This window comes from Prionailurus bengalensis, chromosome D4, assembly GCF_016509475.1.
Source record: "Prionailurus bengalensis isolate Pbe53 chromosome D4, Fcat_Pben_1.1_paternal_pri, whole genome shotgun sequence".
NCBI lineage: Eukaryota > Metazoa > Chordata > Mammalia > Carnivora > Felidae > Prionailurus > Prionailurus bengalensis.
The window spans coordinates 57,371,888-57,395,262 of NC_057359.1; the positions used below are offsets into that span (position 1 = coordinate 57,371,888).

Genomic DNA, 23,375 nt, shown 5'->3' on the forward strand with positions numbered 1-23,375 from the left:
GTCCAGCAGAGAACTCAGAGGATCCTAAAGTTTGGGTCAAAGGAGAGAGTCTTTGTCAGTTCCAGGTTTTACCAAGATTCTTAACCTGGTGATACATGGGGTACTTTTAAAAATATCACAGCCTGGGGCCTCCCAACCACCACTACACTCCCATCCCAATGATCCTGATTCAGCCGTCTCCGCCAAGGTCAGGCCTTGGTTTTGTTGCTCTATTTTCATTTTCCGTTTTCCCTAAGAGGGTCTACTGAGGTGTCAGGGTTGAGACTTGCTGCTTTAGGCGAAAGTGGGTGCACAGATACACCTGTCTTCGAAGCCATTAGGCCCACGCCCAGGGTCACCTGGGTTCCCGAAGACTCGAGGCGCGCCTCGCCGCGCACCGCCCTGAAGGGGCGGGGCGCGGGCCGCAGAAGGCGGGGCCACAGCGGAAGCCTCGCCGCTCCCCTCGCGGGAAAGCTCTGCGCGTGACTCGCTGCACCCATCACAGCGAGAAGCGGGGGAGGTGGGCCAAACACCGCGGGCCCGAAGGACCGAACCAACGCGCCGTCCGGAGGGGCGGCATGAGGGCAACCCAGATTGGACCATCGGCGCCGCGGCTGCAGGGGGAACCGGACATTACCAACCCGTCTGGAGAGGAGGGGGGCGCCGGCCTGTCCCAGCCGCAACGCGACCCCAGAGGGGCGCGAGACGCCGCCGGCCGCGCCGCCGCCTCCACCAACGCCGCGGGCACCGTAGGATCACGCTGAGAAGAGAAACGAGGTAGGGACGTTTCTTTGGGGGCTGGCGGGGTCCGGAAGACCCATTGGCCTCACGTTCCAAACAATCCCTTAGGGGAAAGCTCTCTGTGCCGCCGCCCTTCCCCTCAGCCCTTCTCCGTGGCCCTTCATCCCCACCCTGCCGGTCCACTCCCACCTTCCTTCCTCCTGACACTTCACCTCTACCATCCACTGAAGCCTCAAGCCCCAAGGACCAAACATCCCTTTGGGCGTCACCCCAGATCCACCCCAACCGTCTCCTCAAACTGTCCCTTCGGTGACACCCCTCAGCTGACTCGCGCCCGGCTGTCATCGTTGTACCCGCATCTCAGCCGCCGAGCACCCGACCCCAGGACTGTAGTAGGGGCCTTCGCATAGCCAGTCCCAGAGGGTCCTCGGTGCCCTCCGCCCCGTTGGCCCCCTGGCTCCCAAGTTGTCATCTTCCTGAACTAGAATAGGATCTTTTTGTCACTCTCACCTTAGAAAATGTTTGGCCTGACGTTTTGCCAGTCCCCTGACACCGCACTTACCTGCTGTGAAGGGCACGGTGATCCCGTGCTCAGAGCTGGCTCGGGACAATCCTGGAGGCAAAGACCATACAGTATTCATTTGTATCCCCAGCGCCAAGCACAGTGCCTGGCACATGTTATCAGCTCAGTTAAATATTTGATGGGTGTATAAATGAATGAATGAGCCCAATGCAGAGGGTGTGAGGCAGAGTGGTTTGGTGGGAAAGGTGTCTCCAGTCATATGAAAGGGGGGCGGGGTGGAAAGGAAGAGCATCTGGGGGATTACTTGTGATGCTCATATCAGGATCCTAAAACTGAATATATTCAGTCTTTGAATTCATGAATCTAATTTCATTCTGGTAGGACCTTCTATGTATCATCTGTTTTCCACTCATGTTCTATTTACAAATTTTATATATATATATATATATATATATATATATATATATATATATATATTAATGAGGGCTGGGAGCTGCAGAAATTCTTATTGGTAAGTACCTTAGAGGTGCCCAGATAAACTTGAAAGAGCTTTGCCCAAGTGACCTGCTCCTCTTGCCCTAGCGACTAACTACTCCCTCTGGGGAAAAATTCTGGAGACCAGCCACAGCCTTTAAAGCTGACTCAGTGTAGTCAGCTGGTGCTTCAGGACAGGTTGAGGAATGAAGGACCTTGTTGATTTTACCCTTTAGCTCCTGGGTACGCCCACTCACACTTCTCAGGGACCGAAGTGGTAGACATCCCAGGCAGGCCTAGTGTGATAGATATCAAAGATTCCTAAATTCTACTGTAGTATGATCAGGCCATATGGGCCATTTATATCTTGGTAGGCCAGAGTCAGGCAGGGATTACCACTATGTGAACAGGGTCAGTAGTAATAGATGAGAATGTGAGTCTTTTAAAGATGGCATTCTCAAAGAACAGCCTGAAACCTGTTTTTGTTGATTCTTAGGAGGATAACCTGAACAGGTTGAGATTCCTGAAGGTAAGACAGGGTTCAGAGACCTCAGTTTTGACCTAGGTTCTGTGAGGAAGTAGATGATTTTGCAGAGTGATGGAAAAATGGCTGGGAAGCTGTAGGAGTTGTTAAGCCGAGAAGTACTTGCCTGACCAGTACGGGCATTATTGTAACTGGGGCTCAGGGTATTAGTAAAAATAGTGATTCGAGTTTCTTAGGAGGCAGTGTTATGGCTTTGGGGAAGGAAGAGAGAGCCCACCACTCTCCCAGGTATTCTGTTAACTGTGCTCCTGCTATATGACCACAGGACACCTACCACCATTGTTTCTCTTCCACGTTGAGCCAGGTCACAATCCAGTTTCCTCTGATTTTTTTTTTAAGCTGAGTCCCTTTTTGAGGCCAGGCCTAACAGGAAGCTGAGTATGTTCTCACCCATTTCTAGCTTTGATTTACCCTTCTTCACTTTCTTTTTTTCCCATCCTCTGATCTATCTTTATAAAGTAAGTCTTGGACCATAGAAACCCAAAGCAGGGAGGGGCTTCTGAGTTGGATTAAGCATAGGCATTGTGTCTGGAGACCAATACTTTTTTTTATTTTTGGAGTGGGGGAGAGGGGTATCCAATACATTTTAAGGAGCTTTTTTTACTTTTTCCTGTTTAGGCTCCCTGTTAAGTAAGACCTCAGTGAGCCCAGAACACTCTGGATTATTTGATTTATTTTCTCTTCAACTTTCAGTACTTAAGCATGTTGCCAGATAAAATACAAGATGCCAAGTTAAATTTGAATTTCAGATAAACAACAACATGTCCTGTATTTTTATTTGCTAAATCTGGCACCCCTACTTCATGGGCAGGCTTATGTGTTCTAATTTTCTCTCTGCAAACTTAGGACAGTAACTCACCCTTTTCTTCTGTTACTCATACACAATGACTGAGCACTCTATTAAAAGTCTCTTGACTGAGACAACTCATGGCATGTTAGGGTAAGGGCAGGCTGTGTAGAGATTGATCAGTGTTTGGGTTACCCAGAAAACAACCACTCAGACATTGGCATATGATATTATAGTACCTGTCCAATGAGTCTGTCATGCAAAATAAGCATATTATTTTGAATGGCCAGATATCAACATGGCTCTGAAAGAGATGGCTGGTGTGGGAATGAGAGTGGGATGGGGGGAGTAGATTCTAACAAAAAAGTGTAACTCATAGGATAACCTCTCTTGTACCACATTAACTCTTTTTGTTAATTGTGGCAAAGTATATATAACATAAAATTTACCATTTTAACCATTTTTTTATCATTTTATTTTCATCATGATAAGTGTACTTTTTAATCCCCATACCCTATTCTCCCTATTCCCCCACCCACCTCACCTCTGGTAACCAGCAGTTTGTTCTCTATAGTTAAGAGTCTGTTTCTTGGTTTGTCTCTCTTTCTCTCCTTTTTTTCCCTTTGCTCATTTGTTTTGTTTCATAACTTCTAAAAATGAGTGAGATCGTATGGTATTTGTCTTTCTCTGACTTATTTTGCTTAGCATTGTACTCTCTACCTCTGTCCATGTTGTTGGAAATGGCAAGATTTCATTCTTTTCAATGGCTGAATAGTATTCTCTTGTATTCATATACCACATCTTCTTTATCCATTTATCTATTGATGGACACTTAGGCTGCTTCCATAGTTTGGCTATTGTAAATAATGCTGCTATAAACATAGAGGTGCAGGTATCCCTTTGAATTAGTGCTTTTGTATTTTTTGGGTAAATATCCAATAGTGCAATTACTGGATCGTAGGGTAGTTCTGTTTTTAATTTTCTGAGGAAACGCCATACTGTTTTTCACAGTGGCTGTACTAGTTTGCATTCCCACCAATAGTACAAGAGGGTTCTTCCTTTTTCTCATATCCTCGCCATTGTTGTTTGTTGTATTTTGATTTTAGCCATTCTGACAGGTATGAGGTGGTATCTCATTGTGGTTTTGGTGTGCATTTCTCTGATGATCAGTGATGTTGAGCATCTTTTTGTGTGTCTGTTGGCCATCTGAATGTCTTCTTTGGAGAAATTTTAACCATTCTTAAGCATACATACAGTTCAGTGGCATTAAGTATATTCACATTGTTATCCATCCATCACCACCATGCATCTACAAAAAGTTTTCATCTTCTCAAACTGAAACTCCATACCCATTAAACAGAACTCTCATTCCCTCTTCCCCAGAGCCTGGCAACTACCATTCTGCTTTCTTTCCCTATGAATCTGACTACTCTACATACTTCATATAAGTTAAATCATATATTTGTGACTAGTTTATTTTACTTAACATAATGTCTTCAGGGTTCATCCATTTTGCAGCTCGTATCTGAATTTCCTTCCTTTTTAAGGCTGAATAATATTTGTCGGTATATATGATATATCCTATTTATTCATTCATTTGTTAATGGACACTTGAGTTGCTTCCACCTTTTGGCTATTGTAACTAATGCTGCTGTGAACATGGATGTACAGATATGTTTGAGTTCCTGCTTTTAATTCTTTTGTGTGTATACCCAAAAATGGAATTGCTGGATTATGTGGTAATTTTATGTTTACTTTTTTGAGAAACCTGCATATTGTTTTCCACAGTGGCTGTACCATTTTACATTCCCACAGTATAAAGTGTTCCAATTTTTCCACATCCTTGCCAAAACTTATTTTCTGTGTTTTTGTTTTGTTTTTAATAACAAACTAAGGGATGTGAGGTGGTATCTCATTATGGTTTTGATTTGCATTTCTTTAATGACTAGTGATGCTGAGCATCTTTTCTTGGGCTTATTGGCCATTTTTATATTTTCTTTAGAGGAATGTCTATTGAAATCCTTTGCCCATTTTTTAATTGGGTACATGTCTTTCTTTGTTGAGTTGTATGCGTTCTTTATTCTGGATAGAAGTCCCTTACCAGGTATATGATAAGCAAATATATTCACTCTCCCATTCTGTGGGTTGCCTTTTTGCTCTGTTAATTGCCCTTTGATGCACAAAAGTTTTAAATTTGCAGGCACCTGGATGGCTCAGTCAGTTGAGTGACTGACCCTTGGTTTTGGCCCAGGTCATGATCTCACATTTCATGAGATTGAGCCCCGCATCAGTCTCTGCGCTGACAGCATGGAGCCTGCTTGGAATTCTCTCTCTCCCTCTCTCTCTGCCCCTCACCCCCTCAAAATAAATAAGTATAGGGGCTCCTGGGTGGCGCAGTCGGTTAAGCGTCTGACTTCAGCCAGGTCACGATCTCGCGGTGGTCCGTGAGTTCGAGCCCCGCGTCAGGCTCTGGGCTGATGGCTCAGAGCCTGGAGCCTGTTTCCGATTCTGTGTCTCCCTCTCTCTCTGCCCCTCCCCCGTTCATGCTCTGTCTCTCTCTGTCCCAAAAATAAATAAACATTGAAAAAAAAATTTTTTTTAAATAAATAAATATACATTAAAAAAAAAAAGCCAAAAGTTTTCAATTTTGGTGAAATAAAATTTACCTGTTTTTTCTTTCGTCACCTGTGCTTTTGGCGTGATATTCAAGAAATCATTGCCAAATTCAGTTGGCATGAAGTTTCCTTCCTATGTTTTCTTCTAACTTCTTTATAGTTTTATGTATTATGGTTAAGTCTTTGACCCATTTTGAGTTAATTTTTGTACATAGTAAACAACAAAAGCCCAACCTCATTCTTTTACATGTAAATATCAATTTCCCCAAAACCATTTATTGAAAAGACCATCTTTTCTCCATTGAATAGTCTTGGCATTCTTGTCAAAAATCATTTGACCAAGTATGCCAGAGTTTATTTCTGGGCTTGCTGTTCTCTTCCATAGGTCTGTATGTCTGTATTTATGCCAGTACCACACTCTTTTGATTACCATAGTTTTGTAGTAAGTTTCAGAATTAGGAAATGTGAGACTCCCAAATTTATTCTTCTTTTTCAAGATTGTTTTGCTATTCAGGATCCCTTCAGATTCCATATGAATTTTAGGATGGATTTTTCTATTTCTGGAAAAAATATTGTTAGCATTTTGAAAATGACTGCATTGAATCTGCAGAGTGCTTTGGATAGTATTTTGTTTATTATTATCTTTGGTTTACTATTAATGTGGAAGAACATTTAACAATATATTGGTTTGGTTTTTTTTTTTTAAGATTTTATTTTTAAGTAATCTCTACACCCAACGTGGGGCTTGAACTTACAACCCCGAGATCAACAGTCACATGCTCCACGGACTGAGCCAGCCAGGTGCCCCTATTGTTGACTATAGGTACATTGTAGTACAGCAGATCTCTAGAGTTTATTCATCTTGCTTTACTGAAACTTTATACCCATTGAACAACTCCCCATTTCCCTCTCCCCCAGCCCCTGGCAACCACCATTCCACTCTTTGATTCACTAATTTGACTATTGTAAGTATCTCATGTGAGTGCAATCAGGTAATGTTTTTCTTTTTATGCTTAGCTTATTTCACTTAGCATAATGTCTATTTATGTTGTCACCTACTACGAGTTTTGATACCTCAACTATATTAAGTCTTGCAATCCATGAACACAGGATATCTTTCCACTTATTTGTGTCTTCTTTAATTTCTTCTTGCAGTGATTTATAGTTTTTAGTGTACAAGTCTTTTACCTCCTTGATTAAGCTTATTCCTAAGTATTTTATGCTTTTGATGTTATTGTAAATGGAATTGTTTTCTTATTGTTCTTCGCTTGTGTATAGAAACACAGCAGATTTTTAGGTGTTAATTTTGTGTCCTGCAACTTTGCCAGATTCATTTATTAACTCTAACAGTTTTGGGGAGGATTCTTTAGGGTTTTCTGCTTGTAAGATCATGTCATCTGCAGAGACTCAGATGCCTTTTATTTCTTTTTCTTGCCTATTGAATAAAAATGGGTTTGATGATTTGGTATGCAAATCCTTAATAGACACAGAGAACAATGCTGTATTTTAGCCTAGTGTATTGATTAGTGTTCATAGTGAATCATCAAGAAAAAGTTTTAAAAAAAGAAAACGTTAATTTGTAACCTGTATACTATATGTAAAACAAAAGTGTATAAGTAAAAAGTACATTTTAAAAGAGTTTTATCAAAATACCTGAAATTTTTTAAAAATTAGTTTAAAATATTTTTTGATGTTTTTATTTATATTTTGAGGGGAGGGGCAGAGAGAGAGAGAGACACACAGAATCTGAAGCAGGCTCCAGGCTCTGAACTGTCAGCACAGAGCCCGATGCAGGGCTCGAACTCAGACTGTTAAGATCATGACCTGAGCTGAAGTCTGACGCTTAACCAACTGAGGCACCCAGGCGCCCTTAAAAATTAGTTTAGATACTTCAAGAAGAAATCCTCTGTTCTCTAGAATTCTTGATTTAATAGGATAGTCTTTTATCTTCAGGAAGATAAGACACTGAGCTTTGAAATATCTGCTGTGTTTTTGTTTTGTGTGAGGTCCTATAGTCAAGGACGATGGATTGATAACAGGGTAGAGAGAAAAACTGGGCCAGCCAACCTCTGGCTAGACTTTAGTTATCTTAGGATCCAAAGTCTATACTTAACTTGCTTATCTTAGTATCTTAAAAGCTATATTTAACTTGTTTATCTGTTTTTATACTTTTGTACTTCTTTCTTTTATTGTACATTCTTTTAAAAAAGAAAATATAGCCTTATATTTAATATACTCAGGGAAAAATGGGAAGTTATGTTTATCCATGCTTAGGTGAAGGAAAAAAGGAAAACAGAGTATTCCTAAAGTCAGAATAGACAGAGTTCAGGTGACCCTAAGGAAAAAAGCCAAAACTCAAAAGGAGAAAGTTGGGGACCTACTGCTGATCCCATTCATCATGGATTTCTCTTACAAAATATTATTTTCTTGTTTTTTATTTTTTATTTAAAAGAAAAAAATTTTCACTTTTGAGAGACACGGAGCATAAGCTGGGGAGGGGCAGAGAGAGAGGAAGATGGAATCCAAAGCAGATTCCAGGCTCTGAGCTGTCAGCACAGATCCTGACATGGGGCTCAAACTCACTGACCACGAGACCATGACCTGAGCTGAAGTCAGATGCTTAACCGACTGAGCCACACAGGTACCCCTATTTTTTATTTTTTAATTTTATATTATTATTTTTTAATGTTTATTCATTTTTGAGAGAGAGAGAGAGAGAGAGAGACAGAGCGTGAGTGGGGTGGGGGTTGGGGACAGAGAGAGACACACACACACAGAATCTGATACAGGCTCCAGGCTCTGAGCTGTCAGCACAGAGAGCCCTATGCAGGGATCCAACCGAGGAACTGTGAGATCATGACCTGAGCCAATGCCAGACGCTTAACCAACTGAGCCACCCATGTGCCCCTATTTCCTTGTTTTTTAAAGTGTTGTATTCTACTTATTTAAGGATACAGCCAAACTTTATCTAGACCAACCTATTCTCTGAGCATTTTGCATAGCTAGAGTTTTCTGTAAAGCTAGTCATTTCCCTTAAATATCCCCCAAAGCATAATGATATAAACATTTCTGTCCTACTTATATATTACTAAATACCAAACCACCCCAAAACTTAGTGGCTTAAGGGTGCATGGGTGGCTCAGTCAATTGAGCATCCAACTCTTGATTTTGACTCAGGTCATGATCCCAGGGTTGTGGGATTGAGTTCCACATCGGGCTCCACACTCAGCAAAAAGATTCTCTCCCACTCTGCCCCTCTCCCCCGCTGCTTGCTCATGCATTCTCTCTCTCTCTCTTTTTCTCTCTCTCTCTAATAAAAAAAATTTTTTTTTAATACAACACAGTGGCTTAAAACAGTGATAGTTTTGTGAATTGGCTAGATTGGTTTTATGCAGTTCCAAAAGAAGAGTTCTAGAAATATTTTTAATAGCACTACTGGAATGAATGAAGTCTTTCAGGGTGACTCCTTAGAAGGATTTCTTTTACTTGGTTGTATAAGAGCTATTCTACTTCTTTAAAATATTATTCTCTTTACTTTATACTTACAGCTATAGTTAACTTCTTAGATAATGTAATGTTTATTTCAGTTTATTGGCTGATTTATGTGATGTGCTTTGCTTGACATCCAACACAGCAACCTACAATATCATTAGTTTATTCATCCCTAATGATAATGATTGGAGGAGGGAGGCCTGGAAGCAGAACCACCTGCCTCATTATGCATTTGTGAGTCCTTTCTAGTAACAAGTGGTAGTAAAAGATAGTTAACAAAGATCATTGACCTCATGAGAACAAAAGACAGCTATGGCTCTGTGTTGGCTTGTGAAGGTCTGTAGTAAAGAATAGAGAATCTCAAACTTTTTAAAGAAGGGAGTTCTTTGTTCAAGTATATTCCACAAGAAAGTGGATACAAAAAGATAAAATCTTAAAAAAAAAAAAAGGTAAAATCTGAGCTGTTTTGGTTGAAGGCAAGGAGTTGGGGGAAGTAGAGTCTAACCTGGTCATTCTTTTTCCCTCCTTTCCTCTCCGTTCCCTTCACCTCCCTTTCACAGTCCCCTGAGGGAGCTCTGTAAACCACAGTTTGAAAACCACTGATAAAGACGATTCTGCTGAGTCCTGGCTCCAAAGTAGTTAAAGATTCAAATAAATGGTTGAGTTTGAGATCCCATCATCTTCAGTTGACCACCCACCAGTAGCCAATCATGATATGAGAGAAATATAACCAAAATGTGTTCTGTATACATATAAATTCCTATGTGAAACCAATAGCCTTAATTTAACAAGCTGCTTGGAACCAGGAATGAATTAGATCCCTGTTGCCCTTTAATCTAAGACCTGTGCTAATTTGTTTACCCTTTCAAGCCCAAAGCCAAGAAAATGTTTTCTAGCCATACTTTCTGGTTTATAGTATATAAAAAATTTTTGATTTTAGATTATTTTATAATAGTGTATATGCTTTAGGGGTGCCTGAGTGATTCAGTTGGTTAGGCTTCTGACTCTTGATTTTAGCTCAAGTCATGATCTTGTGGTTTGTGAGTTCAAGCCCCATGTCAGGCTCTGCACTCACAGCATGGAGCCTGCTTAGGATTCTCTCCCCCCCCCCTCAATAAATAAATGAACTTAAAAAAATTTTTTTAATGTATATGCTTTAAAAATATATACGTTGAACATTGGAGAGCTCTGCCTTTCCTTCCCTTTGAGTACCCTTAGTCTGCCTAATTTCCTCTAGTCATGTGCTTTACTTCAGGTGCATAAAAATAACCTAGATCACCCTTGAAACTCTGATTCAGTAAGTCTAGTTTAGAGCCCAAGTAATTTGCCTTTCTAATACATTCCAGATAAAGCTCATTATGTCGACCCATTGACCACACTTTGAGTGGAACTAGTGTTAGATCCACACTCTAATCTCAGCCTCTTAATAATCAGTGGTTCTCAGAGTGAATCAATGTAAAGACTTTTTTTTGGAGGGTGCAGGGGGAGGGCCCCATGTACAAGATCCAAGAATTGAAGGCAAATACTGCCACTGTCGAAGAGTGTTATTTGGGGCATATCATTTCCACATTGGATTTTCTCCCTTTAGAGGTTAGGATTATAAATCTCTCATTCAAGATTAAAGGATTGTGGAGAATAGTTCTAAAGAAATGCTATTAGCTGCATTACTAATGCTTTAAACCTAGAAAATATTTAAGCTTAAATATATTTTTATGGAGAAAGATGAAAGGTACTGTGACATTTTGCTTTTGAAACTTAAAGCAAAATCTTATTCTACTTAAAAATATTTTCTGAAATATATTTTGTCTTTTTTCTAATATAGGTGAATATACTCACTGTGGAGAATCTAAAAAATAAAGACAAGTATAATATGAAGGTATACTATTGAACGGTTCTTTTTTTTTTTTTAACATTTTATTTATGAGAGAGAGAGAGAGCACATGCATGGTGATGAGTAGGAGAGGTGGAGGGGCGGGGGGGGGGGGGGGGGGGGGGGGGGGACAGAGGACATGAAGCTGGCCCTGTGCTGACAGCTGAGAGACCTATGTGAGGCTCAAACTCACAAATTGTGAGATCATGACCTGAGCTGAAGTTGGATGCTTAACCATTTGAACCTCCCAGGCGCCCCTACCATTGAGTGGCTCTTGAAAGCCACATGTTTTTAATTGAGTTATAATTGACATACAACATTTATATTAGTTTCAGGTGTACAACATAATGATTCAATATTGGTATAAATTGCAAATGACCACCACAATAAGTCTAGTTAACAACTGTCACAATACATAGTTACAAAAAATGTTTTTCTTGGGGTGCCTAGGTGGCTCAGTCAGTTGAGTGTCTGACTTTGGCTCAGGTCATGATCTCACAGCTTGTGGGTTTAAGCCCCACATTGGGCTCTGCACTGACAGCACAGAGCCTGCTTCAGATTCTTGGCTTCCCTCTCTCTCTCTCTCTCTCTCTCTCTCTGCCCCTCCCCAACACCTGCCTGCATATGTGCACCTGCCTTACTCTCTCAACAATAAACATTAAAAAAAAAAAAAAAAGGTTTTTTTCTTGTGATGAGGATTTTGAAGATTTACTCTCTTAGCAACTTTTGAATATGCAATATAGTATTTTTTTAAGTTTATTTATTTTGAGAGAAAGCATGAGTGGGGGAGGGGCAGAGAGAGAGGGAGAGAGAGAATCCCAAGCAGGCTCTGTACTGTCAACACAGAGCCTGACACAGGGCTCAATCTAATCATGAGATTATGACCTAAGCTGAAATCAAGAGTCTGACACTTAACCTGCTGAACCACTCAGGCACCCCTGAATATGCAATATAGTATTAACTATAGTTGCTGTGCTATACGTTACATCCTTGTGACTTATTTCTTTTATAACTGAAAGTTTGTACCTTTTGACTCCCTTCACCCATTTCTCCCACCAGGCAACCTTCCCCTCCCTCTGACAACCACCAATCTGTTCTCTGTACCTAAGAGCTTGTTTTTTTGTGTTTTGTTTAGATTTTGCATATAAATGAGATCATATGGTATTTGTCTTCCTCTGACTTATTTCACTTAACATAATGCCCACAGGCATCCATGTTGCAAATGGCAAAATTTCCCTGTTTCTCAATGGCCGAATAATGAGGAACTGTATACATATGGTTCTGACTCAAATCCTTCCCTTGACCTACAAGAATATTTCTACTCCTCCTCTAAGCATCTACTCTTATGACCTGCTTTCTGAAATCTTTTCTAACTACCCCCTGCAAACTTGGGTATGATTTCTATGCTTCCATTGGCCTTGTCTAGGGCTCCATTATAACAGGTAACACCTAACCATAAACTCTGAATGCAGGAATAGTCTTTGAATCCAGGATCTCTTAAAGATTTAAAGAGATCCTGGTCTCATCCATTTTTTGAAGTTCTTTATATATTAAAAATGACTGGAATCCAAAGCAGGATTATTGTAATTTTGGTATATTTTAAATATTTACATAAACAAACTAATTTATTTTAATACAAAAATGACCGTAGGGGCACCTGGGTGGCTCAGTCAGTTGGGCGGCTGACTTGGGCTCAGGACATGATCTCACGGTCCATGAGTTTGAGCCCTGCGTTGGGCTCTGTGCTCACAGCTCGGAGCCTGGAACCTGCTTTGGATTCTGTGTCTCCCTCCCTCTCTGCCCCTCTCCCACTCATGCTCTGTCTCTCTCACTCTCAAAAATAAATAAACCTAAAAAAAAATTTTTTTAATGACTGTATGTAGGATAATAATCATGTGATTGTTTCAATAGATGAAGAAAAACCATTTGACAAGTCCGTAATAAAAACACTCAGCAGGGGCACCTGAGTGGCTCATTCAGTTAAGCGTCCAACTTCAGCTCAGGTCATGATCTCACGACTCATGAGTTCGAGCCCTGCCTTGGGCTCTGTGCTAACAGCTCAGAGCCTGATGCCTGCTTCAGATTCTGTGTCTCCCTCTCTCTCTCTACCCCTCTCCTGCTCACGCTCTGTCTCTCTCTGTCTCAAAAGTAAATAAACATTTTAAAAAATTTTAAACACTCAGCAAACTAGAAATAAAAGAAAACTTCCTCAAGCAGATAAAGAGCATCTACAAAAAATCCCACAGCTAACATACTTCATGGAGAAAGACAACTAAAAACTTTCCTTATAAGGTCAGGAACAGGAGAAAGATATCTGTTCTTGCTACTTCTTTTCAATATTGTACCTGAAGTTCTAGCCAGAGCAATAAGATAAGGAAAAGAAATAAAAGGTATCCAGATTGGAAAGAAAGAAGTAGAACTATTTCTGTTTGCAGATGACATTAACATGTACATAGAAAATCCAGAAGAATCCACAAAAAAACTATTGTAAATAATAAATGAGTTCAACAAGATTGTAAGATGCAAGATCAACGGGTATAGGGTTTCTTTTAGAGGTGGTGAAAATATTCCAAGATTAGATTGTGGTGATGGTTGCACAACCCTGTGAATACACTAAAAACCACTGAATTGTACATTTTTAAAAGGTAAGATTTATGGTATGTTAATTATATGTCAGTAAAGCTATTTTTTAATGACTACATATATAAATTCATTTGTATATAAGGATTAAAGGCTAAGTTTGAGGCCTTTTGTGAAAGTCAGGCTTGAGCCAAAGGTCTTCCTGTTCCTTAGGTGGTTTTCTGCTATATGTTCACGTGCCTAACACAATGTCTGACAGATAGTATAAGCTCAGTATCTGTATAATGAATGAATTATAGTAACCGAACTGACTTAAATTAGCCTAGTTCAGCAAATGTACATTACTGAGGTATTTTTGCTTTCATCAAAGATCCATGAATTTAGTTACATCCACAGAAATTTTAGCCTGGCCCCAGGATGAGTTTGGTTTTAGCCCTATAAAACAAGTTTTAGGGGTACTTGGGTGGCTCAGTCAGTTAAGCATCTGACTTTTGGTTTCAGCTCAGGTCAAGATCTCATGGTTTCATGAATTTAAGCCCCACCTCGGGCTCTGTGCTGGCAGCACGGAGCCTGCTTGGGATTCTCTCTCCCTCTCACTCTCTGCCCCTCCCCCACTCACACTGTCTCTGTCTCTCTCAAAATTAATAAACTTAATAAAACAAGTTCTAAAGAAGACAAAATGGCTGGTAGACTAGATAAAGACCTTTTAAAAAGAAGATCTATTAATCAAGCTAAACATGAACTGAATCATAAGTAGGAGTTTTTAAAAATAAATAAGTGCAGAAAAACCTTGGTTTGCGAGCATAATTCATTCCAGAAACATACTTGTAATCCAGAGCACTTGTAAATCAAAGTGAATTTCCCCACAAGAAATAATGGAAACTCAGATGATTTGTTCCATAACCCAAAAATATTCATATAAAAATGGCTAAAATACTGTAATATAATACAAAATAATAAAATACAAAATATAAAGAAAAATAAACCAATTAACCTGTATTTACCTTTGAAAACCTTCTTGGCTGGTATGAGGGAGACAAGAGTTATTTAGGGTTATTGTGAAGAACGACTTTCACTATCACTAAGAGAATCAATGCTATCTATTGGCTCAATGGAATCTTTTTTTCTTTTCATGCAACTTTAACAAGGAACCTATCCAATGACACTTGCTTTTGCCTCCTTTTGAGGATTTCACGGAAACGTGACATTGCATTGTTGTTAAATTCATCAGTTGCAGTGCTACAGCCTTATTTGGGTGGTGCTTTTCTACAAAAGTTTGCACTTGTTTCCCACATTTGACACATCTCCCTAATATCATTTGAAGTGAGGGATTCCTCTGCCTTTTTCTCTTCCTCCTCTGCAGACGAGATGCAGATATAGAGTTCTTATAAAATCTTGTAATTGGGGCCACTCTCATACCTTGTTCGTACTTCGATGATTTCCTTTTTATATTCCACTGTAATCATCTCCTTCTTCTTAACCACCTTTGTTTTCAACATTTTTCTGCTTGGGGGCCATTATATACACTCGCATGGATGTTGACTACAGTGTAGTATTAATCAACTCTTGTCATATACTATATTTCATGTAACTGGCAATCGGGCAGCAGGCAGCCTGACTGAGAATGAAGCAAAGCATTCCTAAGCTTACTCTTGTATGGAAAAGCAAAGGACTGTCCATAGGTGCTTTGAAGTGACAAAAAATACAGTAGTGCCAGTTGTGGGCACCTGCTTACATTCTGAAAAATCACTGATTTCTGCTAAACACCGCGGTCTGAGAGTGAGCATCCAAGCATGGGAGACAATTACCCACAATCCCGCAGAGAGGGAGAGAGAGAAGAATCATTGGCTCAGTTGCGATCCTGTGACATGTGGCGTCATGTACTACTCTTATTGTGAGACATCACTCGTTTATCAAGTTAAAATGTATTAGAAATGTTTGCTCGTCTTACAGAACACTTGCAGAACAAAATACTCACAATCCAAGGTTTTACTGTATATAATAACAATTTAAAATAAAACAATAATAATAAAATAAATTTAAATCACCTGTAATTCCATCTGCCTATCCTTTCTGTTTATGTGTATATATAAAGTTTGTAGGAATATAATTATAGCATTAAAATTATTTTGTATTCCACTTCCTTTTAACATTATTTCATAAGCATTTTCCCATGTTGCTATTTAGACTTTATGGTTTATGGCTTAGTGTATTCCATTCACTTGTTAAAGTACCCTCAATGGTAGCCCTTTAACTTAATTAAAACTTAATTCACATTATAATCATTCTTTTAAAAAATATATTCATCTAGGGTTCCTGGGTGGCTTAGTCAGTTAAGCCTCCAACTGTTGATTTCGGCTCAGGTCATGATCTCATGGTTCGTGGAATTGACCCCTGCTTTAGGCTCTGCTCTGACAGAGTGGAGCCTGCTTGGGATTCTTTGTCTCCCTCTCTCTCTCTCACCTTCCTCTGTTTGCACAAGCATGTGCAAATGCTTGCTGTCTATCTCAGAATAAATAAACACTAAAGAAAATAAAACATTGTTAAAAATATATTCATCTAGGGACACCTGGGTGGCTCAGTCAGTTGAGTGTCCGATTCTGGATTTCAGCTCAGGTCATGACCTCACGATTTGTGAGTTCAAGCTCTGCACTGTCAGTGTGGAGCCTGCTTGGGAATCTCTCTCTCTCTCCTTCTCTCTGCCCCTCCTCTGCTCACTCTGTCTCTCTCTCAAAATAAATAAGTAAACTTTAAAAAATAAAAATAAAATAAAAATGTATTCATCTCATAAAACCCTAACCCTAAAAGAACATAATCCCTCATCTTCCCTGTGTATACTCAAATAGTTATGCATTGCTGGAGAAAATTGTACAGCCCAGCATATTTAGTACCACTTGAAATTCATCATCACCAGATTTATGTTGGCCATCAATCTTACTATATTTTTCTAACAAAGTTGTTCCTCCACTCTTTATAACAAATATTTTATACTTTCATTGCCTTCTGCCCTCCTTTTTTCCCTCCATGCACTCTGTTGATGATTATTACTCATGCACTTCAGAAAGAAAAAAGGCATAAAACATGAACTCTCTCACTTTCTACTACCAACCTGCAAATGTATCTACAGACATCCTCTCTTTACTAGTTGGAATGGAGGAAATATCCCAGCTCCCAACAAAGGCTAATCCCTCCCTGGTGCACTGGATTGCTTTTCCTCCTACATTATCTTTTCAGCCATGGTAGAACCCTGAAATATTTGCAGTTGGTTGCCTGCCCGACAACTACTTTCCCATTGAAACCAAACAGTTTATTTAGGAGAGTTTATCCACCTTCCTCCCCATTGGCCTCTGAATATTAACATATCTGGATGTAATGGTTGCGGTGGTAATAGCCATCCTATCACCTAATAGAAAGTCTGAGTGACACGCTGAGGGTCTGAATTAACTCTCCCCTCAGAATTCTATCTTTGGTCTTCTTGATATGTATGGCTAATAAACCTCTTCTGTTGCTTAAGCTGTTTTGAGATTGTTTTTTATATCCATACAGCAGAGTATCATACCTAAATGATATACATTTTAAGCTACCCCAAGTAAATCCAGAGTAAAAACACTGTGATTGCTATACAAATGGAACTTCAGAACAAGCCCCTAATGCCATCCCATTCCTACCCACCCCTTCTGATGTGTTTGCTGATCCTAAATTCAACCTGTATAGAAATTCTGGAGCTACGACTGCTTCTCAGGATGTTGCTTATCATTTAATCCCTCTCTTTTCTAAATCTTCAACATTGGTGGGAAGGAAATTAGGAAAGGAAAGGAGAGGGGAGGGGAGGAAAAAGGGGAGGAAGGAAGGGAGGGAGGGAAGAAGGAATACAGGTACATTTTCCAGAATTGAAGAACATGAGTCTCCATTGAAAGGGCCCACTGTGTGCCCAATACAGCAAATAGAAATAACCTACCCAAGGGTACCTCATTGTCAAAATTTGTATCACTGGACATTTGGAGAAATTTCAAAATTCTTTTAAAAAAGGATTATGTATAAATATTGGGAATCAGAATGGCATTGGACTGAACAATAATGGAATCTAATTAGCAAGCAATGGAGCAATGCTTTCAAGTTTCTGAGAAGAGTTTACTGGTAGCCTAGGATTTTATGCACAGCCAAACTATCATCTGTCTCAGAAATAGTCTCAATTCCTGCCCCTTGGGAACCTTTGCCCAAAGATTGAATTGATAGCCCTTGAAAATGGTGTTGAAGGAGAGCCTAGAATTATAGCAATAGTTGTAGGAATTAGAAGAGAGTATAGCCTAGAAAGACTTTTCTAAAACAGAAGCTATAGGACTTGGGGAGTGTCACATGGTGCACATGTCTGGAACTAATTAGACCTTTCAAAAAGAATCTTGTCAGCCCAGGAGCTTACGTAGAGGACTTGCTTTCACCATGTTTGACTGACATTGAATGATTTAGGTAGTCAAGAGCCTGAATTCACTGTGTTTACTGGATGGGAAATTCTTGATTCACAGATAAGTTGCAAACTTACTCTAACCTTCTTTTCTTTATATTCCTATGAGATGTTTTCTGGGGCAGAGCCACTTTACAACTTACAGAGGATAAAGAACAGAGCCATGAAGAAAGGTTAAATAATTTGAGGTGGTGTGCCTATTGAAAAGAAAAACATGGGTATGATGGTGACAAGGTTCCCTGTTGTAAGTTGAACAGTAGTGCAGTCTTGAAAAGGCAATAGGATGTTCAAGAAAAGAAGAAATTCCTGATTCACACTTATTATAGTTACCATTCACCAAGCCCTTACTAGATACCAGTGACTGCACTAGATGTTTTCTGTATCTTCTAACTCCCACTACCATCCTGTAAGAGAGGTATTATTATCCCCATTTTACAGCTGAAGAAACTCAGGCTGAGAGGGATCAAATAACTTGCCCTGTGCTACAGAATTCATCCTTAAGAGCAGAATTACATACCAACCTTTTCGTAACTGTACATTATACCAGGTACCAGGTCTGTTTTTGTCACATAATACAGTATCAGGCATTTCATAGGTATTCAGTTAATATTGACTGACTGATTAGTCCTTGTGCAAGACTTTGGCATCTGAGGTTCTTCAGGCCACAAATTCCTCCATAAAGTAGGAAAGGAAGCCCTTCCAGAGCTTTGTTGGTGTGCTTCTAGGTCAGGCTATTAGATTTCCCAGGCCCAGCATCCTTTGAGTGAGCCCCAAAGGCTTGATTCGATTTGGGCTCTGGTTTTGGCAGTGGGGCTTGTCCTTGTTCTGAGATTTTAACTATAAATTGGATCAGACTATTTCTAGAACTCAGTGGGTCCACCCCTGAGGGGCAATGGGAGTTCAGTTACTACTTTCTCTGATGGAACTTCCCCATCCCTACACAGAGATGTCTCCAGTATAGGTTGGCCAGGCAGGAAATTCCAAACCCTTTTCCTGAAACTCTAAATAGCTTGAGGAATCTCTCTCCAGCTAGAGTTGGAAAGCCTCCCAGCAAAGAGCTGGGTCTTACGTAACTTTATAGACTGCCCATTTTTAGGAAAAAACAAACTGTTCCTCAGCTAGTGCTGGACTCTTTGAGACACATCCTGCATTCTTTGTGGAATGCTCAGCAGCCCCACTGGAAGCAGCTCATAGGACAGAGTTGAAGACCAGTGAGGTTAAGTGGGGAGAGATGAAGAAAAGGGGGGGGGGGGTGCAGTCTGTCATTCTGGCTGGAACACGCTGTTCTGGTTCTCATGCTTCAGCTCCCACTAGCAATAGAGGGAGTGTGGTGAGTGTGAAGGGAACTCCGGGAGAGGAATTATACCCAGGCATATCTGCCCTGCTCATTCCAGAAGCCAACCACTGTACTCGGGTGATCCTCTCAGCACCCACACCTCAGCAAGAAAAACTAGAACTAGTGTGTAAATAGGTCCACTGCTGTAATGAACCAAATTCTACTTGGAAAAAGAAATGTTTCCAGTTTAGTTTGGTGAAGATTCAGTTCTTCCTTAGTTCATTTCAGTGAACATTTTAAGATATGTGCCAGGCTCTAGACTAGGGTAAATAACTACTGAGATGAATAAGACAGCCCCTGTCCTTAATATGCAACCAAGGAGGAAAGAGAAAATGTATATAATAGTTATAATACACTTATTTGCTTTATAGTTCTTTGTACTTCATGTCATTCTTGTTTTCTTAACTCTTATAAAGATAACCATCAGGTTTATGCCCATCTGTGAATGAATGTCCTAGCTAATTCAAGGTAAAAATACAAGAAAATTTCCCCTCTTCAGATGTGACCTTTTATTTTACCAAATTATTAATGAAACGGGCAGGCACAAGTTTTAAGAATATTCTTCCCTTGTCTTTATTTCCATAATTTTCTCAAGCTACTATAAGGCATTTAGAACTTTGAATATAACTTGAATCTTTACTATGACAGATAGCCTGCTCAATCAGTTATAATTTGCCCTAGAGCATGCCTGTAGCTTTTGCTTCTTCCCTGAAATAGGTGTTAGGCACTTAATAAGTACTTGTTTCCCCAGTACAGGTGTCTGTCCTCTTTGGGGTTGTAAATGGGTGGTCCCTCATGTCTCCTATGATGATTTGGTCGATGAGGCCCAGACCTTCCAGCCTATAAGGATCCTAGTTGCCTAAAAGAATCCATCAGCCCAATTACTGCCAGAAAACTCAAAATACAGATAAAGAACTAAATATGTATACATTTTTACAAATAAAAATGGGATCATGCCATGAATTATACCTTATAAATTATTTTTTAAAAACTGTATCATGGACATAGTTTCATCTCAACAACTATTCTAAAAATATTTTTAATGTTATCTAGAGTAATTCAATGCTACCTCATAATTTAATTAATGAGAGAGCATTTAGAATTTTTTTAAAATTTTGCTTCTATAAATGGTGCTTCAGTGAACATACTTATGTATATATCTTATGTACTTTTATCATGTTATTTATTTTAAATTTATTTCCTGGAAGTAGACTAAAGACAATACTTACTTTAAACTCTGATGCATGTTGTTTAGTTGCCTCTTGAAAATTTCATTTATTCATTCAAAAAGATTTATGTGTGCCAGATTCTGCCCTAGTTTCTGGGGATAGACTAGTAGTAGTAATGGACAAGATACCTATCCCATGGAGCTTGCCTATCTAGCATTGCAAGCTAAATAAACAACTAAAACACAGTACAGAGAAGTTCAAGGTGCTTGGGGAGCATATATCCAAGGCATGTAATGTGATCTAGGGAAGGCCATTGAATGTGAGATGTTTCAGTTAAAAACCTGAAGGATGATTAAGAGTTGGCCAGACAAATGGAGGGGCCATATTCCAGTCAGTAGAGAGGTAATGGTATAACAAACTACAGGGCAAGGTAGGATTGGCAAAAGATGAGACCAGAAAGGTAAGTCATGAAAGGCAGGGTACAGAGTTTGGATTTTATGGAAAATCTTTGAAGGGTTTTTAAGCAAAAGGGTGATGTAAATAGTTTTCATTTTCAAAGGATGGTGCTGGGAAGGGAGATCAGTTTAGAGGCTGATGTCGTAGTTCAGACACGTGATACATATAGCTTGGTTGTGGGTAGTAGCACTGGGGGTAGAGATGGGTAGATAGAATTAATGAGATTTAGTGGTTATTGGACTTTGGTTGGATGTATAAAGTGGAAATAGATAGAAGTAACAGAAACCCAAAACTGAGGACTTAAATAACACTGAAGTTTATTTTTCAGTAACAACAAAAATGCAAAGACTTTCCTGGGCTGGTCTGGGCAGCCCCACAGTCTAAATGAGAGATTCAGAACCCTTCTGGTTTTTTGCTCTGATATATTTAAGCCATGTTGGTTCAAGATGGCTACTGTAGTTCTAGCCATCATGCCTACCTTCCTAGCATCAGGATGGAGGAAGGGAGGAAGAAGGAGGCACCGTGTTCATCACAAACAGATAACCCAGAATTCTCACAGCACTTTTACCACAAGTTAGTCCATTGGTCACTCCTACCTCCATTAGTTGGAAAGCATTGTACCCACCTGAATATCAGGAAGATTCTGTTAATTTGAAAGAGAAAGGGAGAATGGATATTTGATTGGTAACTAACAATCCGGGCCTGGGAAGGTGGCGTACTACAATTCAACTCAGCCAAATTGATTACAAGGTAACATTGATTACACAAAGATACACACACACACACACACACACACACACACACACACACACATACACATGTGTGTGTGTGTGTGTGTGTATATATATATATATATATATATATATATATACATATATACATATATACATACACATATACCACTATTGAAAAGAGACTTATTTGGCAACTAGACAAAGATTTAATACATTAAAATTCTGTTTATTCTTGTTGAAGAATAAACAAGTGTTCGCTCAGATAAGGCCCCAGCTTAAATGTGAATATTGCTGTATTGATTTGACCTGAATTGCTATCACACAAAATTGTCATGCTTATGATTTTAAGCACCTTGTCATTCATTAATATTCAAACTATTGAAAAGAACAAACCGGGGCATCTGGCTGGCTCCATAGGAGGAGCATGTGACTCTTGGTCTCCAGGTCATGAGTTCAAGTCCCTTATTGGGTATAGAGATTACTTAAATAAATTAATTTTAAAAAGGGGGGGTGAGGGGCGCCTGGGTGGCGCAGTCGGTTAAGCGTCCGACTTCAGCCAGGTCACGATCTCGCAGTCTGCGAGTTCGAGCCCCGCGTCAGGCTCTGGGCTGATGGCTCAGAGCCTGGAGCCTGTTTCCGATTCTGTGTCTCCCTCTCTCTCTGCCCCTCCCCCGTTCATGCTCTGTCTCTCTCTGTCCCAAAAATAAATAAACTTTGAAAAAATAAAATAAAATAAAATAAAAAATAAAAAGGGGGGGTGAGAACAGACCAACAAATTGCTGCTATTAAAACAAAATCTGAACAAGATCCAAATGAAGACATTTGCTTATTGTTCTTCTCCACCAAGAATACTAGTAGTGTATTACAATGGAAAAAGCAAGAGCTTTGGAGTGAGTCAGACAAGAGTTCCAAGCCCAACTCCCCTACCTTCTAGCTCTGTGATCTTAGATAGAGCAAAACCCTCAGTTTCCTTAATTAACTGCAGAATAGGGATGATAATCTCTACTTTGAAGGCTCATTGTAAAGATTAGATAGAAGTTTTAGTCTTTAGCTGTAAGACATTTATGTCTTTCTAATCCATGGTATGTGAGAGGTATAACTCCAACTACTCCTGACCCTGTGCACATTGTTCTTAAGTTGTTTCTGTAGCAGTTTGATCCAGTTTATAAAACATGTAACTTTTGTGACAGAGCCTAGATTCACAGTCAGCCCTAAACCTTTGCTCAAAATGAGCTCATCCCTACCCCCACGCCTCTCATCCATATTTACCGCGTCCAAACCCATCTGACTGTTGATAGTTTCCTTGCTATCCACAACCATACCACATATAGAAGTGGGAGGGATGGGGAGGAGAGAGGGACTTGGGACCAGAGCCAATTCAAGTGTGAGTTTGGAAACTGGGAGCAGGGGAGGGGAAGGGGCCTTGTAGAGAGGTGTGGCATAGTATTATTAAGCAGAAATAGAAAGACAAAGACTGTTTATAGCTCAGTCTGCACTCCAGAGTGATAATGCAGTAAGCTAAATTCCACAGATTTTTTTTTTTAAGTGCTTTATATGAGGGGAATTAGCCTGTCTGGTTAGCTCCAATACAAATAACCTTAAAATTCTTCCTT

General features: G+C 39.8%; 1 protein-coding gene across 1 annotated transcript in view; it reads left to right on the plus strand.

Moving 5' to 3' along the window:
- The first annotated feature begins 437 nt into the window (after window positions 1-437).
- Window positions 438-23,375, plus strand: part of RUSC2 (RUN and SH3 domain containing 2) — a 67,846-nt gene continuing 44,908 nt past the window's right edge. The window contains exon 1 of the mRNA XM_043566265.1: window positions 438-756. The gene's annotated coding sequence lies outside the window, so the exon portion shown is untranslated. The remainder of the gene's footprint in view (window positions 757-23,375) is intronic.